Raw genomic sequence first — 20,559 nt, 5'->3', positions numbered from 1 at the left:
ATGCATTTGAATGGGGAGCTCGCCCGAAACAAAGTATAGGTTTTCATTATGTGAATAACTTGGAAATCTTAGCTCAAACAGCTTCAAAACCTGTGTGCCCAGCACGGGGATAAAGAAGTGTATTAGATAAAGCCATAAATATGTGTGTCTGAGTCTTCTATCCAAAGTTACAGCTATTTATATGAAGTTGTACAAAAATGCTTTTTTTCGTCAAGCCAGTGCTTTTCTTACGATTACATGCATTTGAATGGGGAGCTCGCCCGAAACAAAGTATAGGTTTTCATTATGTGAATAACTTGGAAATCTTAGCTCAAACAGCTTCAAAACCTGTGTGCCCAGCACGGGGATATAGAAGTGTATTAGATAAAGCCATAAATATGTGTGTCTGAGTCTTCTATCCAAAGTTACAGCTATTTATATGAAGTTGTACAAAAACGCTTTTTTTCGTCATGCCAGTGCGTTTCTTAGGATTACATGCATTTGAATGGGGAGCTCGCCCGAAACAAAGTATAGGTTTTCATTATGTGAATAACTTGAAAATCTTAGCTCAAACAGCTTCAAAACCTGTGTGCCCAGCACGGGGATATAGAAGTGTATTAGATAAAGCCATAAATATGTGTGTCTGAGTCTTCTATCCAAAGTTACAGCTATTTATATGAAGTTGTACAAAAACGCTTTTTTTCGTCAAGCCAGTGCGTTTCTTACGATTACATGCATTTGAATGGGGAGCTCGCCCGAAACAAAGTATAGGTTTTCATTATGTGAATAACTTGAAAATCTTAGCTCAAACAGCTTCAAAACCTGTGTGCCCAGCACGGGAATATAGAAGTCTATTAGATAAAGCCATAAATATGTGTGTCTGATTCTTCTATCCAAAGTTACAGCTATTTATATGAAGTTGTACAAAAACGCTTTTTTTCGTCAAGCCAGTGCGTTTCTTACGATTACATGCATTTGAATGGGGAGCTCGCCCGAAACAAAGTATAGGTTTTCATTATGTGAATAACTTGGAAATCTTAGCTCAAACAGCTTCAAAAACCTGTGTGCCCAGCACGGGGATATAGAAGTGTATTAGATAAAGCCATAAATATGTGTGTCTGAGTCTTCTATCCAAAGTTACAGCTATTTATATGAAGTTGTACAAAAACGCTTTTTTTCGTCAAGCCAGTGCGTTTCTTACGATTACATGCATTTGAATGGGGAGCTCGCCCGAAACAAAGTATAGGTTTTCATTATGTGAATAACTTGAAAATCTTAGCTCAAACAGCTTCAAAACCTGTGTGCCCAGCACGGGAATATAGAAGTCTATTAGATAAAGCCATAAATATGTGTGTCTGATTCTTCTATCCAAAGTTACAGCTATTTATATGAAGTTGTACAAAAACGCTTTTTTTCGTCAAGCCAGTGCGTTTCTTACGATTACATGCATTTGAATGGGGAGCTCGCCCGAAACAAAGTATAGGTTTTCATTATGTGAATAACTTGGAAATCTTAGCTCAAACAGCTTCAAAACCTGTGTGCCCAGCACGGGGATATAGAAGTGTATTAGATAAAGCCATAAATATGTGTGTCTGAGTCTTCTATCCAAAGTTACAGCTATTTATATGAAGTTGTACAAAAACGCTTTTTTTCGTCATGCCAGTGCGTTTCTTAGGATTACATGCATTTGAATGGGGAGCTCGCCCGAAACAAAGTATAGGTTTTCATTATGTGAATAACTTGAAAATCTTAGCTCAAACAGCTTCAAAACCTGTGTGCCCAGCACGGGGATATAGAAGTGTATTAGATAAAGCCATAAATATGTGTGTCTGAGTCTTCTATCCAAAGTTACAGCTATTTATATGAAGTTGTACAAAAACGCTTTTTTTCGTCAAGCCAGTGCGTTTCTTACGATTACATGCATTTGAATGGGGAGCTCGCCCGAAACAAAGTATAGGTTTTCATTATGTGAATAACTTGAAAATCTTAGCTCAAACAGCTTAAAAACCTGTGTGCCCAGCACGGGGATATAGAAGTGTATTAGATAAAGCCATAAATATGTGTGTCTGAGTCTTCTATCCAAAGTTACAGCTATTTATATGAAGTTGTACAAAAACGCTTTTTTTCGTCAAGCCAGTGCGTTTCTTACGATTACATGCATTTGAATGGGGAGCTCGCCCGAAACAAAGTATAGGTTTTCATTATGTGAATAACTTGAAAATCTTAGCTCAAACAGCTTAAAAACCTGTGTGCCCAGCACGGGAATATAGAAGTCTATTAGATAAAGCCATAAATATGTGTGTCTGATTCTTCTATCCAAAGTTACAGCTATTTATATGAAGTTGTACAAAAACGCTTTTTTTCGTCAAGCCAGTGCGTTTCTTACGATTACATGCATTTGAATGGGGAGCTCGCCCGAAACAAAGTATAGGTTTTCATTATGTGAATAACTTGGAAATCTTAGCTCAAACAGCTTCAAAACCTGTGTGCCCAGCACGGGGATATAGAAGTGTATTAGATAAAGCCATAAATATGTGTGTCTGAGTCTTCTATCCAAAGTTACAGCTATTTATATGAAGTTGTACAAAAACGCTTTTTTTCGTCAAGCCAGTGCGTTTCTTACGATTACATGCATTTGAATGGGGAGCTCGCCCGAAACAAAGTATAGGTTTTCATTATGTGAATAACTTGGAAATCTTAGCTCAAACAGCTTCAAAACCTGTGTGCCCAGCACGGGGATAAAGAAGTGTATTAGATAAAGCCATAAATATGTGTGTCTGAGTCTTCTATCCAAAGTTACAGCTATTTATATGAAGTTGTACAAAAACGCTTTTTTTCGTCAAGCCAGTGCGTTTCTTACGATTACATGCATTTGAATGGGGAGCTCGCCCGAAACAAAGTATAGGTTTTCATTATGTGAATAACTTGAAAATCTTAGCTCAAACAGCTTAAAAACCTGTGTGCCCAGCACGGGGATATAGAAGTCTATTAGATAAAGCCATAAATATGTGTGTCTGAGTCTTCTATCCAAAGTTACAGCTATTTATATGAAGTTGTACAAAAACGCTTTTTTTCGTCAAGACAGTGCGTTTCTTACGATTACATGCATTTGAAAGGGGAGCTCGCCCGAAACAAAGTATAGGTTTTCATTATGTGAATAACTTGGAAATCTTAGCTCAAACAGCTTAAAAACCTGTGTGCCCAGCACGGGGATATAGAAGTCTATTAGATAAAGCCATAAATATGTGTGTCTGAGTCTTCTATCAAAGGTTACAGCTATTTATATGAAGTTGTACAAAAACGCTTTTTTTCGTCAAGCCAGTGCGTTTCTTACGATTACATGTATTTGAATGGGGAGCTCGCCCGAAACAAAGTATAGGTTTTCATTATGTGAATAACTTGGAAATCTTAGCTCAAACAGCTTCAAAACCTGTGTGCCCAGCACGGGGATAAAGAAGTGTATTAGATAAAGCCATAAATATGTGTGTCTGAGTCTTCTATCCAAAGTTACTGCTATTTATATGAAGTTGTACAAAAACGCTTTTTTTCGTCAAGCCAGTGCTTTTCTTACGATTACATGCATTTGAATGGGGAGCTCGCCCGAAACAAAGTATAGGTTTTCATCATGTGAATAACTTGAAAATCTTAGCTCAAACAGCTTCAAAACCTGTGTGCCCAGCACGGGGATATAGAAGTCTATTAGATAAAGCCATAAATATGTGTGTCTGAGTCTACTATCCAAAGTTACAGCTATTTATATGAAGTTGTACAAGAACGCTTTTTTTCGTCAAGCCAGTGCGTTTCTTACGATTACATGCATTTGAATGGGGAGCTCGCCCGAAACAAAGTATAGGTTTTCATTATGTGAATAACTTTAAAATCTTAGCTCAAACAGCTTCAAAACCTGTGTGCCCAGCACGGGGATATAGAAGTCTATTAGATAAAGCCATAAATATGTGTGTCTGAGTCTTCTATCAAAAGTTACAGCTATTTATATGAAGTTGTACAAGAACGCTTTTTTTCGTCAAGCCAGTGCGTTTCTTACGATTACATGCATTTGAATGGGGAGCTCGCCCGAAACAAAGTATAGGTTTTCATTATGTGAATAACTTTAAAATCTTAGCTCAAACAGCTTCAAAACCTGTGTGCCCAGCACGGGGATATAGAAGTCTATTAGATAAAGCCATAAATATGTGTGTCTGAGTCTTCTATCAAAAGTTACAGCTATTTATATGAAGTTGTACAAAAACGCTTTTTTTCGTCAAGCCAGTGCGTTTCTTACGATTACATGCATTTGAATGGGGAGCTCGCCCGAAACAAAGTATAGGTTTTCATTATGTGAATAACTTGAAAATCTTAGCTCAAACAGCTTAAAAACCTGTGTGCCCAGCACGGGGATATAGAAGTGTATTAGATAAAGCCATAAATATGTGTGTCTGAGTCTTCTATCCAAAGTTACAGCTATTTATATGAAGTTGTACAAAAACGCTTTTTTTCGTCAAGCCAGTGCGTTTCTTACGATTACATGCATTTGAATGGGGAGCTCGCCCGAAACAAAGTATAGGTTTTCATTATGTGAATAACTTGAAAATCTTAGCTCAAACAGCTTAAAAACCTGTGTGCCCAGCACGGGAATATAGAAGTCTATTAGATAAAGCCATAAATATGTGTGTCTGATTCTTCTATCCAAAGTTACAGCTATTTATATGAAGTTGTACAAAAACGCTTTTTTTCGTCAAGCCAGTGCGTTTCTTACGATTACATGCATTTGAATGGGGAGCTCGCCCGAAACAAAGTATAGGTTTTCATTATGTGAATAACTTGAAAATCTTAGCTCAAACAGCTTAAAAACCTGTGTGCCCAGCACGGGAATATAGAAGTCTATTAGATAAAGCCATAAATATGTGTGTCTGATTCTTCTATCCAAAGTTACAGCTATTTATATGAAGTTGTACAAAAACGCTTTTTTTCGTCAAGCCAGTGCGTTTCTTACGATTACATGCATTTGAATGGGGAGCTCGCCCGAAACAAAGTATAGGTTTTCATTATGTGAATAACTTGGAAATCTTAGCTCAAACAGCTTCAAAACCTGTGTGCCCAGCACGGGGATATAGAAGTGTATTAGATAAAGCCATAAATATGTGTGTCTGAGTCTTCTATCCAAAGTTACAGCTATTTATATGAAGTTGTACAAAAACGCTTTTTTTCGTCAAGCCAGTGCGTTTCTTACGATTACATGCATTTGAATGGGGAGCTCGCCCGAAACAAAGTATAGGTTTTCATTATGTGAATAACTTGGAAATCTTAGCTCAAACAGCTTCAAAACCTGTGTGCCCAGCACGGGGATAAAGAAGTGTATTAGATAAAGCCATAAATATGTGTGTCTGAGTCTTCTATCCAAAGTTACAGCTATTTATATGAAGTTGTACAAAAACGCTTTTTTTCGTCAAGCCAGTGCGTTTCTTACGATTACATGCATTTGAATGGGGAGCTCGCCCGAAACAAAGTATAGGTTTTCATTATGTGAATAACTTGAAAATCTTAGCTCAAACAGCTTAAAAACCTGTGTGCCCAGCACGGGGATATAGAAGTCTATTAGATAAAGCCATAAATATGTGTGTCTGAGTCTTCTATCCAAAGTTACAGCTATTTATATGAAGTTGTACAAAAACGCTTTTTTTCGTCAAGACAGTGCGTTTCTTACGATTACATGCATTTGAAAGGGGAGCTCGCCCGAAACAAAGTATAGGTTTTCATTATGTGAATAACTTGGAAATCTTAGCTCAAACAGCTTAAAAACCTGTGTGCCCAGCACGGGGATATAGAAGTCTATTAGATAAAGCCATAAATATGTGTGTCTGAGTCTTCTATCAAAGGTTACAGCTATTTATATGAAGTTGTACAAAAACGCTTTTTTTCGTCAAGCCAGTGCGTTTCTTACGATTACATGTATTTGAATGGGGAGCTCGCCCGAAACAAAGTATAGGTTTTCATTATGTGAATAACTTGGAAATCTTAGCTCAAACAGCTTCAAAACCTGTGTGCCCAGCACGGGGATAAAGAAGTGTATTAGATAAAGCCATAAATATGTGTGTCTGAGTCTTCTATCCAAAGTTACTGCTATTTATATGAAGTTGTACAAAAACGCTTTTTTTCGTCAAGCCAGTGCTTTTCTTACGATTACATGCATTTGAATGGGGAGCTCGCCCGAAACAAAGTATAGGTTTTCATCATGTGAATAACTTGAAAATCTTAGCTCAAACAGCTTCAAAACCTGTGTGCCCAGCACGGGGATATAGAAGTCTATTAGATAAAGCCATAAATATGTGTGTCTGAGTCTACTATCCAAAGTTACAGCTATTTATATGAAGTTGTACAAGAACGCTTTTTTTCGTCAAGCCAGTGCGTTTCTTACGATTACATGCATTTGAATGGGGAGCTCGCCCGAAACAAAGTATAGGTTTTCATTATGTGAATAACTTTAAAATCTTAGCTCAAACAGCTTCAAAACCTGTGTGCCCAGCACGGGGATATAGAAGTCTATTAGATAAAGCCATAAATATGTGTGTCTGAGTCTTCTATCAAAAGTTACAGCTATTTATATGAAGTTGTACAAGAACGCTTTTTTTCGTCAAGCCAGTGCGTTTCTTACGATTACATGCATTTGAATGGGGAGCTCGCCCGAAACAAAGTATAGGTTTTCATTATGTGAATAACTTTAAAATCTTAGCTCAAACAGCTTCAAAACCTGTGTGCCCAGCACGGGGATATAGAAGTCTATTAGATAAAGCCATAAATATGTGTGTCTGAGTCTTCTATCAAAAGTTACAGCTATTTATATGAAGTTGTACAAAAACGCTTTTTTTCGTCAAGCCAGTGCGTTTCTTACGATTACATGCATTTGAATGGGGAGCTCGCCCGAAACAAAGTATAGGTTTTCATTATGTGAATAACTTGAAAATCTTAGCTCAAACAGCTTAAAAACCTGTGTGCCCAGCACGGGGATATAGAAGTGTATTAGATAAAGCCATAAATATGTGTGTCTGAGTCTTCTATCCAAAGTTACAGCTATTTATATGAAGTTGTACAAAAACGCTTTTTTTCGTCAAGCCAGTGCGTTTCTTACGATTACATGCATTTGAATGGGGAGCTCGCCCGAAACAAAGTATAGGTTTTCATTATGTGAATAACTTGAAAATCTTAGCTCAAACAGCTTAAAAACCTGTGTGCCCAGCACGGGAATATAGAAGTCTATTAGATAAAGCCATAAATATGTGTGTCTGATTCTTCTATCCAAAGTTACAGCTATTTATATGAAGTTGTACAAAAACGCTTTTTTTCGTCAAGCCAGTGCGTTTCTTACGATTACATGCATTTGAATGGGGAGCTCGCCCGAAACAAAGTATAGGTTTTCATTATGTGAATAACTTGGAAATCTTAGCTCAAACAGCTTCAAAACCTGTGTGCCCAGCACGGGGATATAGAAGTGTATTAGATAAAGCCATAAATATGTGTGTCTGAGTCTTCTATCCAAAGTTACAGCTATTTATATGAAGTTGTACAAAAACGCTTTTTTTCGTCAAGCCAGTGCGTTTCTTACGATTACATGCATTTGAATGGGGAGCTCGCCCGAAACAAAGTATAGGTTTTCATTATGTGAATAACTTGGAAATCTTAGCTCAAACAGCTTCAAAACCTGTGTGCCCAGCACGGGGATAAAGAAGTGTATTAGATAAAGCCATAAATATGTGTGTCTGAGTCTTCTATCCAAAGTTACAGCTATTTATATGAAGTTGTACAAAAACGCTTTTTTTCGTCAAGCCAGTGCGTTTCTTACGATTACATGCATTTGAATGGGGAGCTCGCCCGAAACAAAGTATAGGTTTTCATTATGTGAATAACTTGAAAATCTTAGCTCAAACAGCTTAAAAACCTGTGTGCCCAGCACGGGGATATAGAAGTCTATTAGATAAAGCCATAAATATGTGTGTCTGAGTCTTCTATCCAAAGTTACAGCTATTTATATGAAGTTGTACAAAAACGCTTTTTTTCGTCAAGACAGTGCGTTTCTTACGATTACATGCATTTGAAAGGGGAGCTCGCCCGAAACAAAGTATAGGTTTTCATTATGTGAATAACTTGGAAATCTTAGCTCAAACAGCTTAAAAACCTGTGTGCCCAGCACGGGGATATAGAAGTCTATTAGATAAAGCCATAAATATGTGTGTCTGAGTCTTCTATCAAAGGTTACAGCTATTTATATGAAGTTGTACAAAAACGCTTTTTTTCGTCAAGCCAGTGCGTTTCTTACGATTACATGTATTTGAATGGGGAGCTCGCCCGAAACAAAGTATAGGTTTTCATTATGTGAATAACTTGGAAATCTTAGCTCAAACAGCTTCAAAACCTGTGTGCCCAGCACGGGGATAAAGAAGTGTATTAGATAAAGCCATAAATATGTGTGTCTGAGTCTTCTATCCAAAGTTACTGCTATTTATATGAAGTTGTACAAAAACGCTTTTTTTCGTCAAGCCAGTGCTTTTCTTACGATTACATGCATTTGAATGGGGAGCTCGCCCGAAACAAAGTATAGGTTTTCATCATGTGAATAACTTGAAAATCTTAGCTCAAACAGCTTCAAAACCTGTGTGCCCAGCACGGGGATATAGAAGTCTATTAGATAAAGCCATAAATATGTGTGTCTGAGTCTACTATCCAAAGTTACAGCTATTTATATGAAGTTGTACAAAAACGCTTTTTTTCGTCAAGCCAGTGCGTTTCTTACGATTACATGCATTTGAATGGGGAGCTCGCCCGAAACAAAGTATAGGTTTTCATTATGTGAATAACTTTAAAATCTTAGCTCAAACAGCTTAAAAACATGTGTGCCCAGCACGGGGATATAGAAGTGTATTAGATAAAGCCATAAATATGTGTGTCTGAGTCTTCTATCAAAAGTTACAGCTATTTATATGAAGTTGTACAAGAACGCTTTTTTTCGTCAAGCCAGTGCGTTTCTTACGATTACATGCATTTGAATGGGGAGCTCGCCCGAAACAAAGTATAGGTTTTCATTATGTGAATAACTTTAAAATCTTAGCTCAAACAGCTTCAAAACCTGTGTGCCCAGCACGGGGATATAGAAGTCTATTAGATAAAGCCATAAATATGTGTGTCTGAGTCTTCTATCAAAAGTTACAGCTATTTATATGAAGTTGTACAAGAACGCTTTTTTTCGTCAAGCCAGTGCGTTTCTTACGATTACATGCATTTGAATGGGGAGCTCGCCCGAAACAAAGTATAGGTTTTCATTATGTGAATAACTTTAAAATCTTAGCTCAAACAGCTTCAAAACCTGTGTGCCCAGCACGGGGATATAGAAGTCTATTAGATAAAGCCATAAATATGTGTGTCTGAGTCTTCTATCAAAAGTTACAGCTATTTATATGAAGTTGTACAAAAACGCTTTTTTTCGTCAAGCCAGTGCGTTTCTTACGATTACATGCATTTGAATGGGGAGCTCGCCCGAAACAAAGTATAGGTTTTCATTATGTGAATAACTTGAAAATCTTAGCTCAAACAGCTTAAAAACCTGTGTGCCCAGCACGGGAATATAGAAGTCTATTAGATAAAGCCATAAATATGTGTGTCTGATTCTTCTATCCAAAGTTACAGCTATTTATATGAAGTTGTACAAAAACGCTTTTTTTCGTCAAGCCAGTGCGTTTCTTACGATTACATGCATTTGAATGGGGAGCTCGCCCGAAACAAAGTATAGGTTTTCATTATGTGAATAACTTGGAAATCTTAGCTCAAACAGCTTCAAAACCTGTGTGCCCAGCACGGGGATATAGAAGTGTATTAGATAAAGCCATAAATATGTGTGTCTGAGTCTTCTATCCAAAGTTACAGCTATTTATATGAAGTTGTACAAAAACGCTTTTTTTCGTCAAGCCAGTGCGTTTCTTACGATTACATGCATTTGAATGGGGAGCTCGCCCGAAACAAAGTATAGGTTTTCATTATGTGAATAACTTGGAAATCTTAGCTCAAACAGCTTCAAAACCTGTTTGCCCAGCACGGGGATCTTGAACTGTATAAGATAACGCCTTAAATATGTGTGTCTGAGTCGTCTATCAAAACTTACAGATATTTATATGAAGTTGTACAAAAACGCTTTATTTCGTCAAGACAGTGCGTTTCCTACGATTACATGCATTTGAATGGGGAACTCGCCCGAAACAAAGTATAGGTTTTCATTATGTGAATAACTTGAAAATCTTAGCTCAAACAGCTTCAAAACCTGTTTGCCCAGCACGGGGATCTTGAACTGTATAAGATAACGCCTTAAATATGTGTGTATGCTTCTTCTATCAAGACTTACAGCTATTTATATGAAGTTGTACAAAAACGTTTTTTTTCGTCAAGACAGTGCGTTTCCTACGATTACATGCATTTGAATGGGGAACTCGCCCGAAACAAAGTATAGGTTTTCATTATGTGAATAACTTGAAAATCTTAGCTCAAACAGCTTCAAAACCTGTTTGCCCAGCACGGGGATCTTGAACTGTATAAGATAACGCCTTAAATATGTGTGTATGCTTCTTCTATCAAGACTTACAGCTATTTATATGAAGTTGTACAAAACCGTTTTTTTTCGTCAAGACAGTGCGTTTCCTACGATTACATGCATTTGAATGGGGAACTCGCCCGAAACAAAGTATAGGTTTTCATTATGTGAATAACTTGAAAATCTTAGCTCAAACAGCTTCAAAACCTGTTTGCCCAGCACGGGGATCTTGAACTGTATAAGATAACGCCTTAAATATGTGTGTCTGAGTCGTCTATCAAAACTTACAGCTATTTATATGAAGTTGTACAAAAACGCTTTATTTCGTCAAGACAGTGCGTTTCCTACGATTACATGCATTTGAATGGGGAACTCGCCCGAAACAAAGTATAGGTTTTCATTATGTGAATAACTTGAAAATCTTAGCTCAAACAGCTTCAAAACCTGTTTGCCCAGCACGGGGATCTTGAACTGTATAAGATAACGCCTTAAATATGTGTGTATGCTTCTTCTATCAAAACTTACACCTATTTATATGAAGTTGTACAAAAACGCTTTATTTCGTCAACACAGTGCGTTTCCTACGATTACATGCATTTGAATGGGGAACTCGCCCGAAACAAAGTATAGGTTTTCATTATGTGAATAACTTGAAAATCTTAGCTCAAACAGCTTCAAAACCTGTTTGCCCAGCACGGGGATCTTGAACTGTATAAGATAACGCCTTAAATATGTGTGTCTGAGTCGTCTATCAAAACTTACAGATATTTATATGAAGTTGTACAAAAACGCTTTATTTCGTCAAGACAGTGCGTTTCCTACGATTACATGCATTTGAATGGGGAACTCGCCCGAAACAAAGTATAGGTTTTCATTATGTGAATAACTTGAAAATCTTAGCTCAAACAGCTTCAAAACCTGTTTGCCCAGCACGGGGATCTTGAACTGTATAAGATAACGCCTTAAATATGTGTGTATGCTTCTTCTATCAAGACTTACAGCTATTTATATGAAGTTGTACAAAAACGTTTTTTTTCGTCAAGACAGTGCGTTTCCTACGATTACATGCATTTGAATGGGGAACTCGCCCGAAACAAAGTATAGGTTTTCATTATGTGAATAACTTGAAAATCTTAGCTCAAACAGCTTCAAAACCTGTTTGCCCAGCACGGGGATCTTGAACTGTATAAGATAACGCCTTAAATATGTGTGTATGCTTCTTCTATCAAGACTTACAGCTATTTATATGAAGTTGTACAAAACCGTTTTTTTTCGTCAAGACAGTGCGTTTCCTACGATTACATGCATTTGAATGGGGAACTCGCCCGAAACAAAGTATAGGTTTTCATTATGTGAATAACTTGAAAATCTTAGCTCAAACAGCTTCAAAACCTGTTTGCCCAGCACGGGGATCTTGAACTGTATAAGATAACGCCTTAAATATGTGTGTCTGAGTCGTCTATCAAAACTTACAGCTATTTATATGAAGTTGTACAAAAACGCTTTATTTCGTCAAGACAGTGCGTTTCCTACGATTACATGCATTTGAATGGGGAACTCGCCCGAAACAAAGTATAGGTTTTCATTATGTGAATAACTTGAAAATCTTAGCTCAAACAGCTTCAAAACCTGTTTGCACAGCACGGGGATCTTGAACTGTATAAGATAACGCCTTAAATATGTGTGTATGCTTCTTCTATCAAGACTTACAGCTATTTATATGAAGTTGTACAAAAACGCTTTATTTCGTCAAGACAGTGCGTTTCCTACGATTACATGCATTTGAATGGGGAACTCGCCCGAAACAAAGTATAGGTTTTCATTATGTGAATAACTTGAAAATCTTAGCTCAAACAGCTTCAAAGCCTGTTTGCCCAGCACGGGGATCTTGAACTGTATAAGATAACGCCTTAAATATGTGTGTCTGAGTCGTCTATCAAAACTTACAGCTATTTATATGAAGTTGTACAAAAACGCTTTATTTCGTCAAGACAGTGCGTTTCCTACGATTACATGCATTTGAATGGGGAACTCGCCCGAAACAAAGTATAGGTTTTCATTATGTGAATAACTTGAAAATCTTAGCTCAAACAGCTTCAAAACCTGTTTGCCCAGCACGGGGATCTTGAACTGTATAAGATAACGCCTTAAATATGTGTGTATGCTTCTTCTATCAAGACTTACAGCTATTTATATGAAGTTGTACAAAAACGTTTTTTTTCGTCAAGACAGTGCGTTTCCTACGATTACATGCATTTGAATGGGGAACTCGCCCGAAACAAAGTATAGGTTTTCATTATGTGAATAACTTGAAAATCTTAGCTCAAACAGCTTCAAAACCTGTTTGCCCAGCACGGGGATCTTGAACTGTATAAGATAACGCCTTAAATATGTGTGTATGCTTCTTCTATCAAGACTTACAGCTATTTATATGAAGTTGTACAAAACCGTTTTTTTTCGTCAAGACAGTGCGTTTCCTACGATTACATGCATTTGAATGGGGAACTCGCCCGAAACAAAGTATAGGTTTTCATTATGTGAATAACTTGAAAATCTTAGCTCAAACAGCTTCAAAACCTGTTTGCCCAGCACGGGGATCTTGAACTGTATAAGATAACGCCTTAAATATGTGTGTCTGAGTCGTCTATCAAAACTTACAGCTATTTATATGAAGTTGTACAAAAACGCTTTATTTCGTCAAGACAGTGCGTTTCCTACGATTACATGCATTTGAATGGGGAACTCGCCCGAAACAAAGTATAGGTTTTCATTATGTGAATAACTTGAAAATCTTAGCTCAAACAGCTTCAAAACCTGTTTGCACAGCACGGGGATCTTGAACTGTATAAGATAACGCCTTAAATATGTGTGTATGCTTCTTCTATCAAGACTTACAGCTATTTATATGAAGTTGTACAAAAACGCTTTATTTCGTCAAGACAGTGCGTTTCCTACGATTACATGCATTTGAATGGGGAACTCGCCCGAAACAAAGTATAGGTTTTCATTATGTGAATAACTTGAAAATCTTAGCTCAATGAGCTTCAAAACCTGTTTGCCCAGCACGGGGATCTTGAACTGTATAAGATAAGGCCTTAAATATGTGTGTCTGAATCGTCTATCAAAACTTACAGCTATTTATATGAAGTTGTACAAAAACGCTTTATTTCGTCAAGACAGTGCGTTTCCTACGATTACATGCATTTGAATGGGGAACTCGCCCGAAACAAAGTATAGGTTTTCATTATGTGAATAACTTGAAAATCTTAGCTCAAACAGCTTCAAAACCTGTGTGCCCAGCACGGGGATCTTGAACTGTATAAGATAACGCCTTAAATATGTGTGTATGCTTCTTCTATCAAGACTTACAGCTATTTATATGAAGTTGTACAAAAACGCTTTATTTCGTCAAGACAGTGCGTTTCCTACGATTACATGCATTTGAATGGGGAACTCGCCCGAAACAAAGTATAGGTTTTCATTATGTGAATCACTTGAAAATCTTAGCTCAAACAGCTTCAAAACCTGTTTGCCCAGCACGGGGATCTTGAACTGTATAAGATAACGCCTTAAATATGTGTGTATGCTTCTTCTATCAAGACTTACAGCTATTTATATGAAGTTGTACAAAAACGTTTTTTTTCGTCAAGACAGTGCGTTTCCTACGATTACATGCATTTGAATGGGGAACTCGCCCGAAACAAAGTATAGGTTTTCATTATGTGAATAACTTGAAAATCTTAGCTCAAACAGCTTCAAAACCTGTTTGCCCAGCACGGGGATCTTGAACTGTATAAGATAACGCCTTAAATATGTGTGTCTGAGTCGTCTATCAAAACTTACAGCTATTTATATGAAGTTGTACAAAAACGCTTTATTTCGTCAAGACAGTGCGTTTCCTACGATTACATGCATTTGAATGGGGAACTCGCCCGAAACAAAGTATAGGTTTTCATTATGTGAATAACTTGAAAATCTTAGCTCAAACAGCTTCAAAACCTGTTTGCACAGCACGGAGATCTTGAACTGTATAAGATAACGCCTTAAATATGTGTGTATGCTTCTTCTATCAAGACTTACAGCTATTTATATGAAGTTGTACAAAAACGCTTTATTTCGTCAAGACAGTGCGTTTCCTACGATTACATGCATTTGAATGGGGAACTCGCCCGAAACAAAGTATAGGTTTTCATTATGTGAATAACTTGAAAATCTTAGCTCAAACAGCTTCAAAACCTGTTTGCCCAGCACGGGGATCTTGAACTGTATAAGATAACGCCTTAAATATGTGTGTCTGAGTCGTCTATCAAAACTTACAGCTATTTATATGAAGTTGTACAAAAACGCTTTATTTCGTCAAGACAGTGCGTTTCCTACGATTACATGCATTTGAATGGGGAACTCGCCCGAAACAAAGTATAGGTTTTCATTATGTGAATAACTTGAAAATCTTAGCTCAAACAGCTTCAAAACCTGTTTGCCCAGCACGGGGATCTTGAACTGTATAAGATAACGCCTTAAATATGTGTGTATGCTTCTTCTATCAAGACTTACAGCTATTTATATGAAGTTGTACAAAAACGTTTTTTTTCGTCAAGACAGTGCGTTTCCTACGATTACATGCATTTGAATGGGGAACTCGCCCGAAACAAAGTATAGGTTTTCATTATGTGAATAACTTGAAAATCTTAGCTCAAACAGCTTCAAAACCTGTTTGCCCAGCACGGGGATCTTGAACTGTATAAGATAACGCCTTAAATATGTGTGTATGCTTCTTCTATCAAGACTTACAGCTATTTATATGAAGTTGTACAAAACCGTTTTTTTTCGTCAAGACAGTGCGTTTCCTACGATTACATGCATTTGAATGGGGAACTCGCCCGAAACAAAGTATAGGTTTTCATTATGTGAATAACTTGAAAATCTTAGCTCAAACAGCTTCAAAACCTGTTTGCCCAGCACGGGGATCTTGAACTGTATAAGATAACGCCTTAAATATGTGTGTCTGAGTCGTCTATCAAAACTTACAGCTATTTATATGAAGTTGTACAAAAACGCTTTATTTCGTCAAGACAGTGCGTTTCCTACGATTACATGCATTTGAATGGGGAACTCGCCCGAAACAAAGTATAGGTTTTCATTATGTGAATAACTTGAAAATCTTAGCTCAAACAGCTTCAAAACCTGTTTGCACAGCACGGGGATCTTGAACTGTATAAGATAACGCCTTAAATATGTGTGTATGCTTCTTCTGTCAAGACTTACAGCTATTTATATGAAGTTGTACAAAAACGCTTTATTTCGTCAAGACAGTGCGTTTCCTACGATTACATGCATTTGAATGGGGAACTCGCCCGAAACAAAGTATAGGTTTTCATTATGTGAATAACTTGAAAATCTTAGCTCAATGAGCTTCAAAACCTGTTTGCCCAGCACGGGGATCTTGAACTGTATAAGATAAGGCCTTAAATATGTGTGTCTGAATCGTCTATCAAAACTTACAGCTATTTATATGAAGTTGTACAAAAACGCTTTATTTCGTCAAGACAGTGCGTTTCCTACGATTACATGCATTTGAATGGGGAACTCGCCCGAAACAAAGTATAGGTTTTCATTATGTGAATAACTTGAAAATCTTAGCTCAAACAGCTTCAAAACCTGTTTGCCCAGCACGGGGATCTTGAACTGTATAAGATAACGCCTTAAATATGTGTGTATGCTTCTTCTATCAAGACTTACAGCTATTTATATGAAGTTGTACAAAAACGCTTTATTTCGTCAAGACAGTGCGTTTCCTACGATTACATGCATTTGAATGGGGAACTCGCCCGAAACAAAGTATAGGTTTTCATTATGTGAATCACTTGAAAATCTTAGCTCAAACAGCTTCAAAACCTGTTTGCCCAGCACGGGGATCTTGAACTGTATAAGATAACGCCTTAAATATGTGTGTATGCTTCTTCTATCAAGACTTACAGCTATTTATATGAAGTTGTACAAAAACGTTTTTTTTCGTCAAGACAGTGCGTTTCCTACGATTACATGCATTTGAATGGGGAACTCGCCCGAAACAAAGTATAGGTTTTCATTATGTGAATAACTTGAAAATCTTAGCTCAAACAGCTTCAAAACCTGTTTGCACAGCACGGGGATCTTGAACTGTATAAGATAACGCCTTAAATATGTGTGTATGCTTCTTCTATCAAGACTTACAGCTATTTATATGAAGTTGTACAAAAACGCTTTATTTCGTCAAGACAGTGCGTTTCCTACGATTACATGCATTTGAATGGGGAACTCGCCCGAAACAAAGTATAGGTTTTCATTATGTGAATAACTTGAAAATCTTAGCTCAAACAGCTTCAAAACCTGTTTGCACAGCACGGGGATCTTGAACTGTATAAGATAACGCCTTAAATATGTGTGTATGCTTCTTCTATCAAGACTTACAGCTATTTATATGAAGTTGTACAAAAACGCTTTATTTCGTCAAGACAGTGCGTTTCCTACGATTACATGCATTTGAATGGGGAACTCGCCCGAAACAAAGTATAGGTTTTCATTATGTGAATCACTTGAAAATCTTAGCTCAAACAGCTTCAAAACCTGTTTGCCCAGCACGGGGATCTTGAACTGTATAAGATAACGCCTTAAATATGTGTGTATGCTTCTTCTATCAAGACTTACAGCTATTTATATGAAGTTGTACAAAAACGTTTTTTTTCGTCAAGACAGTGCGTTTCCTACGATTACATGCATTTGAATGGGGAACTCGCCCGAAACAAAGTATAGGTTTTCATTATGTGAATAACTTGAAAATCTTAGCTCAAACAGCTTCAAAACCTGTTTGCACAGCACGGGGATCTTGAACTGTATAAGATAACGCCTTAAATATGTGTGTATGCTTCTTCTATCAAGACTTACAGCTATTTATATGAAGTTGTACAAAAACGCTTTATTTCGTCAAGACAGTGCGTTTCCTACGATTACATGCATTTGAATGGGGAACTCGCCCGAAACAAAGTATAGGTTTTCATTATGTGAATAACTTGAAAATCTTAGCTCAAACAGCTTCAAAACCTGTTTGCACAGCACGGGGATCTTGAACTGTATAAGATAACGCCTTAAATATGTGTGTATGCTTCTTCTATCAAGACTTACAGCTATTTATATGAAGTTGTACAAAAACGCTTTATTTCGTCAAGACAGTGCGTTTCCTACGATTACATGCATTTGAATGGGGAACTCGCCCGAAACAAAGTATAGGTTTTCATTATGTGAATAACTTGAAAATCTTAGCTCAAACAGCTTCAAAACCTGTTTGCCCAGCACGGGGATCTTGAACTGTATAAGATAACGCCTTAAATATGTGTGTCTGAGTCGTCTATCAAAACTTACAGCTATTTATATGAAGTTGTACAAAAACGCTTTATTTCGTCAAGACAGTGCGTTTCCTACGATTACATGCATTTGAATGGGGAACTCGCACGAAACAAAGTATAGGTTTTCATTATGTGAATAACTTCAAAAAATCTTAGCTCAAACAGCTTCAAAACCTGTTTGCCCAGCACGGGGATCTTGAACTGTATAAGATAACGCCTTAAATATGTGTGTCTGAGTCGTCTATCAAAACTTACAGCTATTTATATGAAGTTGTACAAAATGCTTTATTTCGTCAAGACAGTGCGTTTCCTACGATTACATGCATTTGAATGGGGAACTCGCCCGAAACAAAGTATAGGTTTTCATTATGTGAATAACTTGAAAATCTTAGCTCAAACAGCTTCAAAACCTGTTTGCCCAGCACGGGGATCTTGAACTGTATAAGATAACGCCTTAAATATGTGTGTATGCTTCTTCTATCAAGACTTACAGCTATTTATATGAAGTTGTATAAACGCTTTATTTCGTCAAGACAGTGCGTTTCCTACGATTACATGCATTTGAATGGGGAACTCGCCCGAAACAAAGTATAGGTTTTCATTATGTGAATAACTTGAAAATCTTAGCTCAAACAGCTTCAAAACCTGTTTGCCCAGCACGGGGATCTTGAACTGTATAAGATAACGCTTTAAATATGTGTGTATGCTTCTTCTATCAGACTTACAGCTATTTATATGAAGTTGTACAAAAACGTTTTTTTTCGTCAAGACAGTGCGTTTCCTACACAGTAAAATTCGGAGTGTTAAAATAACACTTAAAGAGTTAAATTTAACACTGGTCCCGAGTCTATTTGGTCCCATTCGGAATTTGTGTTAAATCGACTCTTCCTATAGTGTTAAAATTTTAGAGTAAAATTAACTCTAAATAGAGTAAAAATTTAACACTGAGTAACACCGCAGAGTGTTAAATGAACCTAACACTACTAGTAGTGTCATATTATTTACTCTATCATAGTGATAAATTAACTCTATTTGAGTAAAATTCCACTCATTTTTAACACTGAATTGAGTTATTTGAAATTAACACTGGGGGTTCAAATAACTCTGATGAGTGTTGATGTTACTCTATACTGTGTTATTCATACACTAATCTCTAGTGAAAAATTAGCTCTCATAGAGTAAAATTTTAAATTAATTTTACACCAAGTAGTGTTACTAAAACTCTTCCTGTAGTGTTACCTTTACACTCAATTTAGTGTTTTGCAGCATGAAAACCTGGTTTCTAATAATGCTTTAAAATATAAAACAAGTAAGCAAAAACCACAACTAGATAATACGTTTAACGGCTTTATTTTGATGTCAGGCTCAAAATATTAAAACATCTCATGTAGTGTACATAAAACACTACACACACAAAAAGAGTCATAAAACACTTTAAAACAATGAATTTAGTTCGGCATAAAATGACAATATGGAACCACATACAGGGAGGAATCAGAAGTGCCATACTTCATTTGAAGATCAAATGGTTTGAAGTAACACAGCTCTTTTATGTTCAACACCTTCAGCACCATATTGGGGTGCATTCTGACCTTAAATGCATGAAAATGGTCATCAAAACACAGGGTTTCCATCAGTTTTCCACAGAGCAATACAATGTCATCTTTCACAACAATACTTTTGATCTTATAAAACACTGGAATCTCAGACACTACCTCTGTACAGATGATAAAGTCAGGGCGGTACTCTATACCATGATGCTTTATCCACTTAGCTGAAAAAACACTGGTAGACAACGCAGCTCCAAATTTTAAAGCAATTTCTGGACCTTCTTTCAGCTCTCCAAGTGTCACCATCTTTCCTGGTCCTAAAGCTAATCTTTCAAGGCTAAAAGACTCCCAATACATGGCCATACAACTTTGGTGTTTCTTGGCCAATGTCATTGTAATGTTTTTAAAGCTTTTTAATTGCTTCTTAAAGAAGTTATGTTTGGCTTCGTAACGCATGCACCACATGTGCAGAATTGGGCCAATATTTCGTATACTGCGAGGGTAATGTATCATGAAGTGATGCTTTGGTAGGAGACTGAGTGTAGGAAATAACTGCTTAAAGAGCTGATGATGATCAATAATTAAATGTTTGAGGTAGATGGTCATACCTTCTGACAGCACTGGTGAAAACACAATATTGACAATTTGTAGAAGCAGAAGTAGAAGATGCCAGTAGCTATCACCCACCTGTACTAAATCGCCAAACATCAAAGGTACATTACGCAATAAGCACCAAGATTGAATTGCATTTAGTCCTAAATCATTACTGCCATCAAACAACTTTGGTGGGCGATTTCGCTGCTGATTGAAGCCATAGTCAAAGGCATGTATTCTACCAGCAAGTTGTTCAGCACTTAGGAAGTTCTCCTTTATGTACTGCAGCACAAGTTTCACCTCTAACTGAGCAACTCCCTCCAAAATGTCATGCATGATATCTACAGAAAAATTGTTGGCTGTGTTGAAATATTTAAGTGAATTCAAGAGACAAGTGCGTTTCACACCACATACATGAGGTAGCGTAGGATCTCTTTGTACACTTTCACAGTGCTGCTTATGCATATCAAGAGTTCTTAGTGCA

The 20,559-nt window shown here is 37.0% G+C and overlaps 1 pseudogene; it reads right to left on the bottom strand.

The window, feature by feature from the left end:
- The window catches only part of LOC148097822 (uncharacterized), a 123,505-nt pseudogene extending 103,094 nt beyond the window's left edge, over positions 1 to 20,411 (bottom strand).
- Between the last annotated feature and the right edge of the window lie 148 nt (positions 20,412 to 20,559).

The sequence above is a fragment of the Neolamprologus brichardi genome, chromosome 18, assembly GCF_056152115.1.
Source record: "Neolamprologus brichardi isolate AB-2024 chromosome 18, ASM5615211v1, whole genome shotgun sequence".
Taxonomy (NCBI): Eukaryota; Metazoa; Chordata; class Actinopteri; order Cichliformes; family Cichlidae; genus Neolamprologus; species Neolamprologus brichardi.
Note: the sequence above shows the minus strand (reverse complement) of the source record. Positions and strands in the feature narration are given on the sequence as shown.